The sequence below is a fragment of the Podarcis bocagei genome (assembly GCF_964188305.1).
Source record: "Podarcis bocagei genome assembly, chromosome: 8".
Taxonomy (NCBI): domain Eukaryota; kingdom Metazoa; phylum Chordata; class Lepidosauria; order Squamata; family Lacertidae; genus Podarcis; species Podarcis bocagei.
In genome coordinates this window covers 86,798,907-86,815,342 of record NC_138133.1, presented here as the reverse complement: position 1 = coordinate 86,815,342, position 16,436 = coordinate 86,798,907, and the positions used below count along the sequence as shown (strand labels likewise).

At 43.6% G+C, this 16,436-nt stretch overlaps 1 protein-coding gene across 1 annotated transcript in view; it reads left to right on the top strand.

The window, feature by feature from the left end:
• The window catches only part of PTK2 (protein tyrosine kinase 2), a 206,681-nt gene that overhangs the window by 9,949 nt on the left and 180,296 nt on the right, over positions 1-16,436 (top strand). Inside the window, exon 2 of the mRNA XM_081204424.1 lies at positions 5,430-5,492. The gene's annotated coding sequence lies outside the window, so the exon portion shown is untranslated. The remainder of the gene's footprint in view (positions 1-5,429; positions 5,493-16,436) is intronic.

Sequence of the window (16,436 nt, the reverse complement as noted above, 5' to 3'; positions counted from 1 at the left end):
TGTAACTTATTTTAAAGAGTCTGAGCTCTTGAGATTGGGTGATAAATGCTTTTAAACATGCACGACTCAGTCCAGTAAAGTAGGCCCAATACGAGGACCCTGTTATGAAATGTAAGGCTGTTGATTTATCTGAAACCACTGTTTTAGTGCCTTGCTACCTTTTTATTATTTAGCTTAACTCTGGAGGATGGATGGGGCAGAAAAAAAGATGTGTTTTTTTACCGTCTCCTGATATTTAATTATTTTTATGGTCTAGAAAGACCTTTGTTTTCCCAATTGAGAGTTGTGGAATATTTTAAAACTGTGAATATTGTCTGTGTTCAAGCTGGGGCTTGTGCATTTGTATGCTTTTCTTGAATTGATCTAATGTAGCATATGTTGCACGGTTCTTACATAACTAGAATTCACTTAGACGTCCAAGGGTTACATTCGGCTTTCCCCCGCCCCTCTGTCCTTCCAACCAGTTTTCGCTTTTAAGAGCTGAAGCAGCCTCATCATTGCTAGATGAACTGACTTAAGCCAGCCACTGCATGTGGAACTGTTTTCTCCCAGTGAACATAGGGAGGAAGGTTGTTTGTGAGGAGGTTTGGTTTATCTGCAGATTGAGAGTGGGGAGGGAAGTGGGCCACAAGTGGGACTTTCTGGGAAGTTAGGATTGTAGTGTGTGTGTTTGTGTGAGACAGAGAGAGAGATAGGAAGAAGGGAGATGACATGAGTATATGGCATTGGGATTTAGAGTGTATGAAACTTTGGGAAGAATCATAGGAAAAGACGGGACGCCATAGTATTTCTGTCTGAAAATGTGCATATTTCCCCTCTAATTCCATTGTGTATTCTACTTGCAGTCTGCTCAGTTTCTTTCCACATACAAATAGACTCTTGGTAATTTCCTAGTGAATTTTGCTGCCTTGTATCTTATATTTTAGGTTAAGTGTTGTGTTTAGCAAATCATACAGTACTGCAAATTGCTTGTATGTGTTGCATTAGAAATTGAAATAGGCAATAAGCCTGAAGCCCTGGTCTCACTTAGCTTTGATGTTGAACAAAGAGTAGTTTTTATTGGTTCAGTCCCTGCAGTTGCCCTACCATTCTTGATAACTAGCAAAAGGAAATGAGAGGATATTATAACGAGGACTGCGACAGCAAATGTTAATGAGGGTCTTTTTAATTAGCTGCACATCATGATAATTTTAGGAAGAGGTTTCTGAACAGTTAGAGGGCATGGTTAGGCACGAGGCCAGAAGTAACCGAGGTCAATACTGGAAACATAACTGAAAGTGATGAGTCATAAGGCATTTTTTTGTGGGTAGTGAAAGTTAGGTACTTGGGAAGTGTGAGCAGATAGCAAGAATAACAAACACAAGGCTGCAATAGATTTTGGGTCCTAACAGATCTCAGGCATTCAAAATGTTCCATGAAGCTCCATGAAGTCAGAGTTTTACAGTCAACCAGTGGTCAAAATAATTACTGGTCTTCCCTAGAAATCTTGACTGCAATCAGTCCAGAAATTAATGTTATTTAAATCTCTTAATACACCTCTCCCCTCTCCCCATTTTGGCAAAGCATTATTGTGCCCTGTCACCTGCAAGTACCGTATTTTTCGGACTATTGGACGCACCGGTCCATAGGACGCACCTAGATTGGGGGGGGGGAAATAAAGGCAAAAAAAATTTATCCCCCCCCCCAGGCGCGGGGCTGGGGCGGGGAAGCCCGAGCTTCCCCCTCCCCCAGAACGGGACCCAGAGCCATGCTTTGGCATCGCTCTGGGAACTTGCGGGGCTGGGGGAGGAGGAAGCCTTCCGCCAACCTCCAAACCATGTCGGGAGACAGCGGGATGGCGCGCTGCGCCTCTCCCGCTGTCCCCCGAGCTTGTGGGGCTGGCGGTGGGGCTCTCCTGAAGCCGGGAGGTTGTGGGGATGGTGGGGGGGGGGAGAAGCAGGCTTGCTTCTCCCTCCCCCAGCCTCCCGATCAGGTCGGGGAAAAGCGGGATAGCGGAGCGCCGCCATCCCGCTTTTCCACGACCTGATCTGGAGGTTGTGGGGCTGGTGGGGGGGAGAAGCAGGCTTGCTTCTCCCTCCCCCAGCCTCCCGATCAGGTCGGGGAAAAGCGGGATAGCGGAGCGCCGCCATCCCGCTTTCCCCCGACCTGATCTGGAGGTTGTGGGGCTGGTGGGGGGGAGAAGCAGGCTTGCTTCTCCCTCCCCCAGCCTCCCGATCAGGTCGGGGAAAAGCGGGATAGCGGAGCGCCGCCATCCCGCTTTTCCACGACCTGATCTGGAGGTTGTGGGGCTGGTGGGGGGGAGAAGCAGGCTTGCTTCTCCCCCCGCCAGCCTCCCGATCAGGTCGGGGAAAAGCGGGATAGCGGAGCGCCGCCATCCCGCTTTTCCACGACCTGATCTGGAGGTTGTGGGGATGGTGGGGGGGAGAAGCAGGCTTGCTTCTCCCCCCGCCAGCCTCCAGATCAGGTCGGGGAATAGCGGGGTGGCGGCTCTGCGCCTCCCCGCTGTCCCCAGCTTTTGGGTGCAGGCTGCTGCCCGCAAGCCTTGCGAGCCCGCGGGACATCCCGCCGGGCTTGCAAGACTTGGGATAGCTTCCTGAAGCCTGGAGAGCGAGAGGGGTCGGTGCGCACGGACCCCTCTCGCTCTCCAGGCTTCAGCAAAAGCCTGCATTCGCACCATAGGACGCACACACATTTCCCCTTCATTTTTGGAGGGGAAAAAGTGCGTCCTATAGTGCGAAAAATACGGTACTTTTCATGCTTGGGAGCCTTAAAGCCTTATGTGGTTTGGTGTATTGCACTGCTTGGGGGCTGTTGTGTCAAAAACAAAGCATTATATTGGGCATATGTGTGTTTTCTCATTTACTTAACACAGTTGATGAGGGGTTTTCTAAGTTGTGGTATGTAAATGGCTTTGAACACCCTAAAGTGATATATATAAATGCTAAATATGAAATAGTATTTTCTCACAATTTCCTGTCCCCTCTATCTTTCTTTTTACTGTTCTGTAGTAAAGCAGACTACAGTTTCATCATTATTGGCTAATGTAAGGCTGGAATGCTAATAGAGCATGCCTTAGTGTGGCCTCCCTGCCGTAAACAAAAATCTTTGCCATATACTGGATTTTAATTAACTGTCTAGTACTGAAGGACTCATGGATACAAATGAACTCTCTACTGATTCTTTCTAGGAAAGGAGTAGCAAAAAAGTACAGCAGATGCTTAGATGTACAGTGGAACCTCGGGTTACAGACGCTTCAGGTTACAGACTCCGCTAACCCAGAAATAGTACCTCAGGTTAAGAACTTTGCTTCAGGATCGGAACAGAAATCGCATGGCGGCGGCGCAGCAGCCCCATTAGCTAAAGTGGTACCTCAGGTTAAGAACAGTTTCATGTTAAGAACAGACCTCCAGAACGAATTAAGTTCTTAACCAGAGGTACCACTGTATAAGAAATGGCTTTTCAGTACTTGTGTGCTAAATGTGATGCAGTGGAACCTCGTGTTACGTACTGTCCCCCTTGCGAACACTGCGGGTTACGAGCTCCGCTAACCCGGAAGTAGATGCTCCTGGTTGTGACCTTTGCCCCGGGATGCGTGCGGAAGTCGCTCGCTGGGAGCAGTGGGAGGTGCCATTAGCGAAAGCACGCCTCATGTTACGAGCGGGTTCGGGTTGAGAACGGACCTCCGGAACGAATTAAATTCGTAACTGGAGGTACCACTGTAATGACGTTTAAGTTAGAAGCAAATTCTTACTGAACATTGAAAAGGAGTAGGAGGAAGGTATTTCTCTGGAAATACCTTAGAGGTGGCATTTACACAGTGTCAGAAACTGAGATATAAGAGCTGGGAGCAAAATGGCACCTTCAGCTTAGGTTTCAGTTGCCACAGTATGTCTAGAAACATTTTTTTTTACATGATTACACAGCAAATGAAGACAAGATGGGCCATTTAGCTGAAGATGGAATAAATGTTGTGCACGAAAGATGAGTTCTTTTAAAATGAAGAAGCAATCAAGTGGAAAAAGCAGTCTAGAAGAGATGTGACTGCAGTTTCATCTAGCAGCAGTAAAAACCAAACCTCTTTTACTCAGTTAGAGTGGGTAGTTTGCCAAAACCTGCATCTTTTATAAAGTTGTGAATAACTTTGCAAAGAGAATTTATTTGGTTCTATTCACAGTTTTTTTGTATTTGGAATGTTGTAACCAGCCATAGCAAAACAGGTTGTACAGAGAGCACAGATGGACTTAAGTTTAGGCATGTTTAGGACAGTCACAACCAGTGAACATGGCTGAGTAAGGTTTTGAACCTGGGTCTCCCAGGTCCTACACCACACTGACTACCCCTGAGTCGAGCTTTTTCTTTCCATTTACAATGTCACAGCTTCTGTGATAGGTGGAGCTGCCAGTGAGGGACATTGTCTAACTCTGTCCCTTCATGCCTACATAACATGATTATTTTCAAAGTTCTAATATTTTTATTTCTGTAGAGCAAAGCTTTTCCCTGTAAATGGTTGGGTGATGCTCCACTATTTCAAGGTGCTTGGTTTCTTTGAAGGTTTGCCCCTACCTCAAATTATCATTTTAGCTGTAGTGTGTTAACTCCATGAGTATGGATGAGAGGAAATTTGTGGGAAATGTTTGCACTTAAAAAAAAACAAAATACAAAAAAAAGACTACCATTCTGTATTGATAACTAGGATTTAGCGTGAAAACCCTCAAAGGTTGTTTATAGAAACCCTAACATAACATTTATTTTGACATATGAAATGGGGTTTCCCCAAGAAAAGGCACTTCTTTATTTCATTTTTCACTTCCAGTAAAAATGCAAGTAAGACTGACACCTTGTAGTTTGAATTATAATACGTTGATGGGTTGTACTGGCACCCCTTGTACTTAAAAGATAATAAAATTCCACACTTCCTTCTATTTCTAAAATACCCTATTTTATAGAATATGCACCAGTTTAAGGGGTGTTTCCACACAGCATTTCTGTTTCTCCAAAGAGACTCCCTTTGAACAGCCAGATCGCCCCTCCTGCTCCAACCACAACATGTCTTTCACAGCTGAAAATCAGCCCGATCTCCCCTCTGGTGACTGCAGATTTCAGCTTGGCCACAAGGGGGCGCTCCTGGGTTGCAAAAAGCGACTGACAACTGGCTAATTTCGAATGCTGCATTTATATGCTTGTGTGAATCTGAAAGCCATTCTAATTCAGAAAATATCCAATTTGCAATTCTGGGTTTATTCAAAATAAAAAGTAGTTTTCACTGATGTATTTTGTTGTGGATATCAATATGATAGATCTTATCAATATTATCTGTACTGTAGTTTGTTGCAGTTTGCTCCTTCATAGCTTTTATGATGCATTTCATTTTGTATTTTCAATATGTCAAGAAAGATAATATACCTGACTAATTCTATTTATTATTACAGGTTTCAAGACCCTTCTTATTCTTAGAAGGCATCCACTGCTAAGAACTGGAAAATCTGCTTAAGGTAGATATTATGTGTTCTTTTCCATCTATTTTTTTTTTTTTATGAATACTGTATGGGCATTCTACAAAGTATGTGAGTGAATTATGAGCCCTCAAAGGCCATACAGTGCATGCATCTATTTCTACCTGGATTTCCTGGAAATTTATGTCCTAAAGGAAAGAGCAGCATGCCACATAGCAATCAGCAATACAATATCTGATATGGCATGTTAAAGTCTGCACTGTAGCACAACAAGCACAGCATTGTGAATGCATTTGCTTTCTATACTTTGTGCATTGTTAATGAATGTAGTCTTTTTGTTTTGGTGTTGGTAAATGGTGTAAGGATTTTAGGCATTGCAGAGTTTTTCATGTCTGCCTGAAGAGAAGTTCCTCAAAAGCTTGCCCTTGTCATGAACTGAGATTAGTGCTACCAGAATGTGTAATCTCAGCGGCCTTTTGATCAGCACCCAGGGTCCAGAAACTGTGGGAAGAGTATTCTTATACTTATCCCATGACTTTGTGATTGCAGTGGAGTTGCTTTATTGCTGTGCCAAATTTTACCTTGTGAGTTATGTGGAAATTCTTCCCAGAAAAATTTACTCCATATTTAGGCTGTATATCTTGGTACTGTGTAGAGTAACCTCCTAGTGAGGCAAGTTGAAGCTTCTCACTTTGCTTTCTTCTGAAGTGAGAAACATTTTTCACTCCTGCTTAATTCTAAGAATACACTTAAGGAGCCTATGTTTGTTGCAGTTCCATCACTGCATTGCACAAGGTCAAAACTGAGCATATAATTTTGTGTTGTGAGATTCTCAGTTTTTGGCTTTATGTAAGTAAGTTTCTAGTCCTTAGACATCAAAGAGATGTAGTCAGTTGCCTGGTTAACATCTCAGAAGCCGGATGATGAGCTCAGTAGAATTTCTTCAAGATGTAGAATTCACTTTTCTAGGAGCAGTAAGGGAAGTTTTACTCCTGATGTCCTTGTGTTTAAGGAAACAATCCCTAAACCACTTGCATTGTTTTGGATTTCTAAAACAAGATATGATGGCTATATGTAGTAGTTTGTGCTTTTGTGATAGCATGGTATTGAAGAAGAAAAAAAGGAAAAAGGGTCACCCAGAGCATGTTTTTGTTTAGTTCCTCTAGATTGCAGATCTGGAAACCTGTCCCCAGCTTTTAGCCTTTTGTGCTGTACTTGTGCCCAGCATCAATTTATGGCAGCCTGGTGACCCACCCACAAGGATTTTATGACTCACTGTTTTATCCCTTTCTCTCATTTTAGAACTGCTGAGTTATATTTTAAATTTGCAAGACACTCAGAAAATGAGCTGGGATATAACTTCCATTGTAACATGGGTTTTGTGTTCGTATGTCTGTCTGTCTTTTGTACCTAGCACAATGCACATACAATATATTTATGCTCTGTTTCGTTTGAGATTACTGTTGGAGAGTGCTCAAAACATATGATGTCATCTAGAAATGAGCTTTATTTGGTCTTTTCTGTGAACTGCAGCCTCCTGTTCTCTGGAATACTCCAAATGTAACAGATTAAGTGAGTCATCAGACAACTGTGTAATCATCAGTTTGTTGGGTAAATAACTTTCAGAGTGCAGTGCAGCATCTCCTTGGGTAAAACTTTGTAACAGAATTCCTTTTGTGGGTTCTATTCATCACCACACTGTTAAAATTCAGGAAAGCAAAGATATATGGCAAAAAACCCATGCTAAATAGTTAAAAAGAAAGTGTGTCAACAGTTCTTTAACCACACAAGTACACAAACCAAATAATGTCTCAATATTATTTGGATCATTCAGTATTAAAGTGGTGACCTTTCATCATGTACTTGATTGCTTTGTTCTTTGGGGCTTATTCCAAAAACTGCATGAAGCCATGCATAGGATTGCAGTCTTAAGAAAAAAGGAGGTACACCAAGGCTGCCCACATATTGAACAGGACTGTATTCATGAGAGTTTCTTGAATTAGTATGTATTGATCAGTGGATGAATGGTTTCCTACTCAAACTGAGACACCTTTTTCATATTTCTGCTAAGTCATGATTGTCCAAGATGGTCTTCAATAAGTCCCAATCAATTCGTACATTTTTCCTTTTATTCCAGTCACTTACCTTAGTAAGGTGGGAATTGTTTGGAATGAATGAGAGGAGAGTTGAAAAGCCTTTTGCACACTTACAACATATCATAAATTATTGCCCTTAAGTATCTTTCTGTGTTGTCAAACTTGCAGAGATAGCTCTGCTTTGTGCTATTTTTGCACATGTAAATCAACACTTGAAAACTATACCACCTTGCTACTTGTAAGTATTGAGGTGTAAATTGAGTGCTGAGAGGAACAGATCTTGTGGAAAGGTTGGTAGGACTGGAGAGAGAGTTGGTTTAAGACTAAGTATTGGAAGTCTGGCAGACATCCACTGACACAACTTAATCTGTGCAGTGAAGACTGAAGCTTTGTAGAAAGTGCACAGGATTACTTCCAGCAGTAATGACTACTTAGTAATCCAAAGAACAGCAAGCTATTCTGCTCAGAGTAGTGCTACTCTGCTGCATATTGCTGCATATTACACATTACACCGCTGGCTGTATTTGGATGAAGTATTTGGATGAAGTATTACCTTCATGTCTATACTGGGAACTCTGTCTTAATGGCTAACAAATCAGGATAATTAGGTTGTAGGGAGAAGCGAGGGAGGAGCATGTTCCCTTGGTGCTCATCATGGCTTAATACAGGAGTGACCAACATTTTGGGACCTCCAGGCACATTAGCCCATTGAAGAAACTGTTGTAGGCACCACACTTACAGCAGCCAAGCATAGGTGGCAACCTGCTCTGTTGGCTGCAGTAGAATACTTCTAAGTAACCCCAATTCAGCATGGGTGTGTGGAGGTGTGTAGAGGGAACTCCAAAGGCACAAGGGAAGACTTCTGCAGGCACATGTGTGCAGGCACATTATGAAGCTGCAGATGAACATCTGCTCATGATCACTGTGTCTGGACTGGAGCCTGTTCCTGGGCCACTTTCCCAGATTGTACACTGCTTCCTTCAGTAAGCTAAGCTGTGTATGAAGGCTTGATATGAATTATGGAACCTTTTTATTTTTAAACTCTGAGGTTTAGATTATACTATTTGTATCATGTGGTGACATCTTGATCAGCTTTCTCATGATGATGTATGTCTGTTAGCATCCTAATAGCCTTTACACATAATAGCATTAATATCCCCGTAAACACATGACAGCATTAATTTTCCCATCCTTTGAAAATATTTTAAAATGCCTTTACATGCCACATTCAGAATTGCCCATCGATGTTGTAGCAATCAAGTGATAAGCATCTATGTGAGTACAGAGCCAAAAAATGTGTTCCAGAGCACTGCAACTCACTTTGATACTAATCTGTGACACTTGTAAGGTATACCAGGAATGGCTAATTTTTAGCCCACCAGATTTTGTTACTCCAAATTTCCAACATGTCTGATGGGGTTGGGGTTCATAGGAACTGGAGTCCACAAACTTCTGGAAGCTACAGGTTAGCCACCTGATGTATACCTACATAAAACAGACAACCTAGCATTGATGAATCTCATTTTTAATTTGGCAGATTTAAGTTCAACAATGCATATACAACATATGAGGCATTCTAACTGTAGGGGACTGAATTTAAACCAAATAGCATTTGTTGTTGTTGTTTAGTCGTTTAGTCATGTCCGACTCTTCGTGACCCCATGGACCAAAGCACGCCAGGCACTCCTGTCTTCCACTGCCTCCCGCAGTTTGGTCAAACTTCGAGAACACTGTCCAACCATCTTGCCCTCTGTCGTCGCCTTCTCCTTGTGCCCTCCATCTTTCCCAACATCAGGGTCTTTTCCAGGGAGTCGTCTCTTCTCATGAGGTGGCCAAAGTATTGGAGTTTCAGCTTCAGGATCTGTCCTTCCAGTGAGCACTCAGGGCTGATTTCCTTCAGATTTCCTTCCTTGATCTTCTTGCAGTCCAGGGGACTCTCAAGAGTCTCCTCCAGCACCATAATTAAAAAGCATCAATTCTAGATGCTGTCTAGGTTTATCATTGCTTTTCTCCGAAGAAGCAGGTGTCTTTTAATTTCGTGGCTGCTGTCACCATCTGCAGTGATAATGGAACCCAATAAAGTAAAATCTCTCACTGCCTCCATTTCTTCCCCTTCTTTTTGCCAGGAGGTGATGGGATCAGTGGCCATGATCTTAGGTTTTTTTATGTTGAACTTCAGACCATATTTTGTGCTCTCCTCTTTCACCCTCATTAAGAGGTTCTTTAATTCCTCCTCACTTTCTGCCATCAAGGTTGTATCACCTGCATATCTGAGGTTGTTGATATTTCTTCCGGCAATCTTAATTCCGGCTAGGGATTCATCCAGCCCAGCCTTTCACATGATGAATTCTGTATATAAGTTAAATAAGCAGGGAGACAATATACAGCCTTGTTATACTCCTTTCCCAATTTTGAACCAATCAGTTATTCCATATCAAGTTCTAACTGTAGCTTCTTGTCCCACATAGAGATTTCTCATTCGTTACCTTGACTAAAATCTGCACTAATGTCCTTCCTGCTGAAGTTTGTAAAGAATAAAAGTGAAGGAGGAAATGTTATATTTCCTTGTTCCAACTTTTCTTCCCCTGGGAAGCAACACATTTCTTTACACACAGTTGGGCTGAGCTGCACCTTGGTAGTGCCTCTTTGAGCTTTAGTTGGGAATTAACTCTTCACACCTAGGGTTTTGCATGATGGATTGCAACATCAGTAGCCAACTTTTTCCTTAATCAGTTGTTAGCAAGGACTGTTTGCTGAAATAATTAATGAATCAAACTTTGTAGCAGTTATTAAATTCCATGCTGGCCTGATAAATGAAAAGCATGCAGAATTTATGCAGACCTGGCGTAAAACTTAACAAATGTGCTCAGATTTTTATTAGATTGTGTGAGTTGATTTGATCATTCCTATGCATGCCATATAAGCACATTGGGTGATTGGTCCTTATTGTGTACTTCAAAGTCCGTGTAAGCTACCCAAGAAGACAATTTGGCTTCTGCTGACTTTCTCTTGCCTTTCATGCCTCCTAAAATTAATCTCCAGCTTTCTTCACATAGACTGCCTTGCTTCTTCATTACTACCAATGGACCTACATGTTTCACTTTAAAGGATGGAGATGAACCTGGCTGAATAGTAGGGCTTTATGTTCTATCCTAACAGCTCTGAGCACAACTTGAAACATGCACAGTGCTTAACAGAGCCTCATTTGAATGTCTGGCACCCTTTCCTGGCCATATACAAACCCCATGGCTTCACTATGGGTCAACCTTTCTTTTCTCTTTCCCAGTGCTCTGTTTACCATCTAGTCTAATTAGTTGTGAAGACCTCTATAGTTAGCACACTATTTTGTGGTTCTTTGGTTCACCTAATGCAGGTATTGCTCTAATATGAATATTGGAATTCTTATAGGCCTACGTGACTGCGTGTTCTGCTTATTCATAAGTAAAATACAGAAATGGTACAATGCTACCTCAGAGCTATAAAAGGGATCTTTCTTGTAAAACAAGAAGCATTAGGAACAGAGTGCTGTTATGTGTTCATATAACCGTGTCTAAATTTGTTGATGTCCAGATTTTCACACCACAGTGGTGCCCCGCAAGACGAATGCCTCGCAAGACGGAAAACTCGCTAGACGAAAGAGTTTTCCGTTTTGGAGGTGCTTCGCAAAACAAATTTCCTATGGGCTTGCTTCGCAAGACAACAATGTCTTGCGAGTTCCTGCTGGTTTTTTTCCCTCCCCCCCTTTTTCTAAGCCGCTAAGCTGCTTATCAGCTGATCCGATCAGCAGATAAGCTGCTAATAGCGCTAATCCGCTAATCCCTCAATGGGCTTGCTTCGCAAGACGAAAAAACCGCTAGACAAAGAGAATCACAGAACGGATTCTTTTCGTCTTGCGAGGCACCACTGTAATCCAAAGTAAGTGATATTAGGTTGAGTAGCAAACATGATTTTGAGAAACAATATTGAACTAAGTTCCGCCAGTGTAGCCTAACTTGCACTACCAAGTGTCTTGCTTCTGCCTGATACAGTGTTCCCACTTAGCATGAAACCTAAGAAGGGCATGCTCAAACTTTGGAGAACAATCGCAACTGGGCAGTTTCTGGGGAACTCTTTAATATATTGTGCTTCTATTTATCTTCCTAAGTCCTCTCTCTGCCTGTTTTTGTATAGCTTATCAGAGTATTATAGTTGGCGTTTTCAGTTCTGTTAAGGAAACTTGCCAAGAGTCTTCTAGTGAACTTCTGATGTCACACAATTATTTGAGAATGAAGAAAACTCCCCAAATGTCTTTATTTTTGAAAGACTCAAATTGAACCAGAAGAACTCTTTCATCTTTGAATGGGTAGCATTTTCTGAATGGGACAGATCCCCTGATTATGTGGGGCATATGTGTGTTGTACATGACTATGCATGATGCACAGATGAAGCCTACTGGCAGACAAGGTCTTTATTTTATTAAAACCAGAACATTACACTGGAAACGACACTATCTATGGTAAATGCATGTGTCTGTATCCTTAGGCTTATCAGTCTGGACAGATTAGCTATTAGGTTTTACTTTTGCTCTTGAGCAGAAAATAACCCCAAAGCTTTGTTCTGTTACAGACTGTGGTGTTCTGGAATCGCCTAGATATGTCTTGTTGAAATATTCCACACAAGTGTTAAAAGCTCTGACGTGGTAGGTAATAGAACTGTTGACAGATCTTCAAGTCTAACATTGTGAATCGGTATAACTAAACGATATTTTTATGAGCCTAGATTTAGCTTTGTAAGTACTATTAACGATAGCAGGATTGTGGCTACCATTACAAGTGGAGGTAATACATCCACTTACAAAGAAAAGGCTCCTTTCATTTCTGCTGATTAGCCTAATCTTTAATCTTACACAAGAAAGCCATTTCCTGTCCCTGGGGAGATGACGTTGCGGCCTGGGAGCAAGCCCTTCCCACGCGCATGGGGCAGGATAGCCCTCCGCCATTGGTTGGTCCTCGGCCATGTCAACCCAAGGCTCTCAAATCCGGATGCTCTAGGGGCATGGTGCAGGCTACTTAAACTGCCCACGGCCGAGGACATGTTCCTTTTCTCTCTGCTCAGTCAGTTCTCCCACCCTCTGTCCCTTAGGTTAGGTTCTTTATCTCCTGACCTTGCTATGGACTTTGGTTGGTTACCTGTTTTTTAACAGGGGCCTGGTAGGAATTTTTTCCACTTGGCAAATTGGCACCGGCCATTTGGTTTTTTGCCTACCTTGTAGCAAATCGTCCCAATTTTGTAAGGTTTGGCAGTTAGGCATTGCAGTATTAGGATGAAGGTGAGGGGAGGTAGTGGCCATCACCTACCACTCCTATTTCAAGGGAATTCCATTAAAGGAATCCGAGGGGCGTGGTCTCTGTCCGAAGCCCCAGACGGGGGGCTAGGGCCATGACACGACCCCTAGCGGTGACCCTGGGGGAGTTCCTAGTTGATGTGCATCAGCAGGGCTCCCCTTTCTGGTGGTTAACCCTTCCAAGACTCCTGCAGATGGGCAGGAGTCAGATATAGTCTTGTGGTTTCCAATGCCTAAGCCAATACCACTCACATTCTGTAACCATCATCATCATCATCATCATCATCAAACCTTTTATTGGCATCACATACAAACATACAAACATCCAAAACAAATCAATACAGAATTACCACCTCCCCAGTGGCACAAAACATTTGCTAAAAGAAAGGAGGCAGAGCCGTCTATCGTCACATCTCTAGGTCTCCAGGGAGATCAGGCATCTGCAGTGTATTTCTACGACAAAAAACCAAATAGAGATATTTAGCCACTAACTTGGTGAGCTCCTGATCATTCCCCAGTAATAGAAAATGTATGACCTCCAACTCTGGTTTCCATTTGGGGATGCAGAGTTGATCTAGAACAGGGGTCTGCAACCCGCGGCTCCGGAGCCGCATGTGGCTCTTTTACATCTTTGCTGCGGCTCCGGGGCGGATACTAGCGAGGGGAGGAGGTGCATTGTGCGCCCCGACACTCCTCACTGTGGCGGGCGCTGTACTGGCTGTGACATCGCATGGGGGCGGTGCGTGCGTTAGTCACGCACTGTCCCGACGTCACCTTCCCGCCCGCTGTCAGATCGTGGCTCCGGAGATATATTGTTTTAAATGTCGCAATGGTTTTGCGGCTCCCAGTTGTTGTTTTTTCTTCGAAAACGGGTCCAAGTGGCTCTTTTTGTCTTAAAGGTTGCAGACCCCTGATCTAGAAATTGCTGGTGGTGATCAGCATATAATTTACAGTTAAGAACCATATGTGTGAGGGTTTCCACCAGGTGGCCTTCACATGGGTGAGTTCTTTCTCCTTCCACCCTGCCTGAGAACCTTCCCCAAAGGAGGTTTGATGGATTTGAATTAAACCTGGCCAGCGAAAATGCCCTTCTTTCTTAAGCAGAAATGCAAGGTAATTGTGGTTAGTTTCATGTGCCCAATAAAGTTTAAAATAAAGAGGGGAACACGTTTTCTCTGCTGCTACTGTTAGTTCCTGATGCTCAATATCCTACAGTCAATAAAGTTGCGGCCTTTTTCACCCATTAACCTAAAATAATATTTCATGTGCACTTCCTGGGAGGGTTTGGGACCTTGCCACGCAAAGTCAGACCTTATGGCTAATGTACAGAAAAAAAGTGGCTATCGCTTCAGAATGTAGGTGAGGAAACATTACCTGCAAATGCTTCTCAACACTACCTATGGAAAGCTAATGTGTCCAGAAGAATGGCACTAATCCAACAGCCCCCCCCCCGGCATTGTGTTTCTTTGTGCAGAAGATCATGTGTTGATGAGCATTCAGATATGATTCGCCATCTGCATTCTGAAGTGGTATAGTACCAGAGAACTGCACCATGGGATTCCCCCCCCCCCGAATGTGATCAGTAGAGCTAAGAGCTAAATATGCTGTTCAGTGATTATGAGAGAACCATGTATTTGGTCCAGGACAGATTTTGGAAGATGTTCCTAGTGATGGAAGTAAGCTTGAAAGATGGCTTACAGTGCATGGGGAACTTGTTGCAGGTGAAATATACACACTGTACAAATCGTATTTATTGTTTCTTGAAAAGCCACTTCCTCAAATTTAGGTGACAAGGTTCTTGTAACGTTCTTGTAACAAAGCCGCATACTGTAGTAATGGGAAGAAGATACAACATAGTTGCTAACCACTCAAGCGTAACACTGATTCTGAAATCCTTAACTAGAGCATTGGGCATGTTATAATTTGGTTTGGGGTGCAATATTCAGGACCCTGTAATATTTTACCCTCAGTTCTGTCCCTTATGGTTGCTAACTTAATCCAGAAAGATTGCAGACATGCCTAGTGAACTCTCAGAAAAAAGAATGAGTAGGATTTCTAGTGGTCAGGCATGGAACTTCAGTGTTTCAGTTTAGCTATTTGTGTTTCCCATGAATAAATTATGGTAATACATTGATTTTGTTTTAATTGCATAATTAATACAGAGAGGGGAATTTAATTTTTCTTGCTGTGGATTTTTTGTTACTTTTGAGTAACAAATTTACTCAGCCTTCTCCTTAACTGTATATTTCCTTTTAAACAAGGCTAATGCTTAAACAAGAGAAAACTGATCTCTCATCTACCCATTTGAACGAGATGAATCTTGGTGATTTCAGGGTGAGGTCTTGTTTACATAATAAACATCAGTTAAATGAAGTCTGAGACACAAAGCATGCCTTTTTGGTTGTTGCTTCTCTCTGTTGTTGAGGTCTTGTAGTCCTGACCTTGCAGGAGTTCTGAAAACATTGCAAAAATCCTTTATTTTTTATAAAGGCTAGATTTTAATTGACTTAAAAAAACAAGGATGCACATGGTTGAATATATTTGTGAATGTGGTAAATTTAAATGGAAATCTGTGTAACTATTGGTTAGTTGCTATGCTGATGTTTCTGTAAGCATGTCTTCTGTAAGCCACTCAGAATTTACTAACTATTGGAGGGGATAGAAATTGCAAAATGAACACAGTTGTAGAACCATACAGTCCCAGTTCAGGTTTTGCCAAACTTATATTTTACTGCATTTGTTATGTAACTTAAAATGGGTGGAGGGAAAAGGGGAACATGTCTCTTATGCTCAAGTCCATGGGTTGGCAGACTAAGGCCTGCAGGCCGAATCAGGCCCACCAGGGTCGTAAATCTGGCCAGTGGACCCTGCCACCCACTCGGTCAGTCCCCACACACTGAGCTAAACCAGCATGGTGTTTCCTTGAAAAGAAGCCGTGGACGCCTCGCTGTGCGGGGACTGACTTCCGCGATGCTGACACGGCTTCAGATTGGCTGCAGGAAGCTCCTGCAGACAATCCGAAGCTGCAGACGCCTTTGGGCAGGCAGCAACGCTGGCGCAGCTTCGGATAGGCTGCAGGAAGTTCCTGCAGCCAATCTGAAGCCTCGCTGCCCGTGCGCTGAGGCGTCTGCTGGCGGGCGGGTGGTGGGTCTGGGCTGTGCCGTGGGCATCGTGACGGGCGCATCACAGGGCTTCAGCCGGAGCTTGGTGCACCTGCTGTCCCTGCGCCCGGCTCGGTGCTGCTGCTGGTGGCACACTTGGCTGCCACGCTGGAGCAGCTGCATGGCGAGCTGCGCGCCCCTCCTGCCCGCTGACCTGGTCTTGAACGACGGGCCACAGCGCGTGGTGCATGCCGCCTGGGAGCTCCGCAGGGACAGGCCGAAGGAGTGGCTGCTGCTTGTCAACAATGCCAGTGAGTGGGCAGAGCTGAGGCGCGCTCCTGAGTGCGTGCAGAGTGTGTTCCTCCTCCAGGTCCGGAAGCAGGTGCAGGACCGACTTGCAGGGCGACTTCCTGCAGGGGCCGCTCTGCTTCCGTAGAAAGGCCAGATCCCCCGGGAAAGGGCT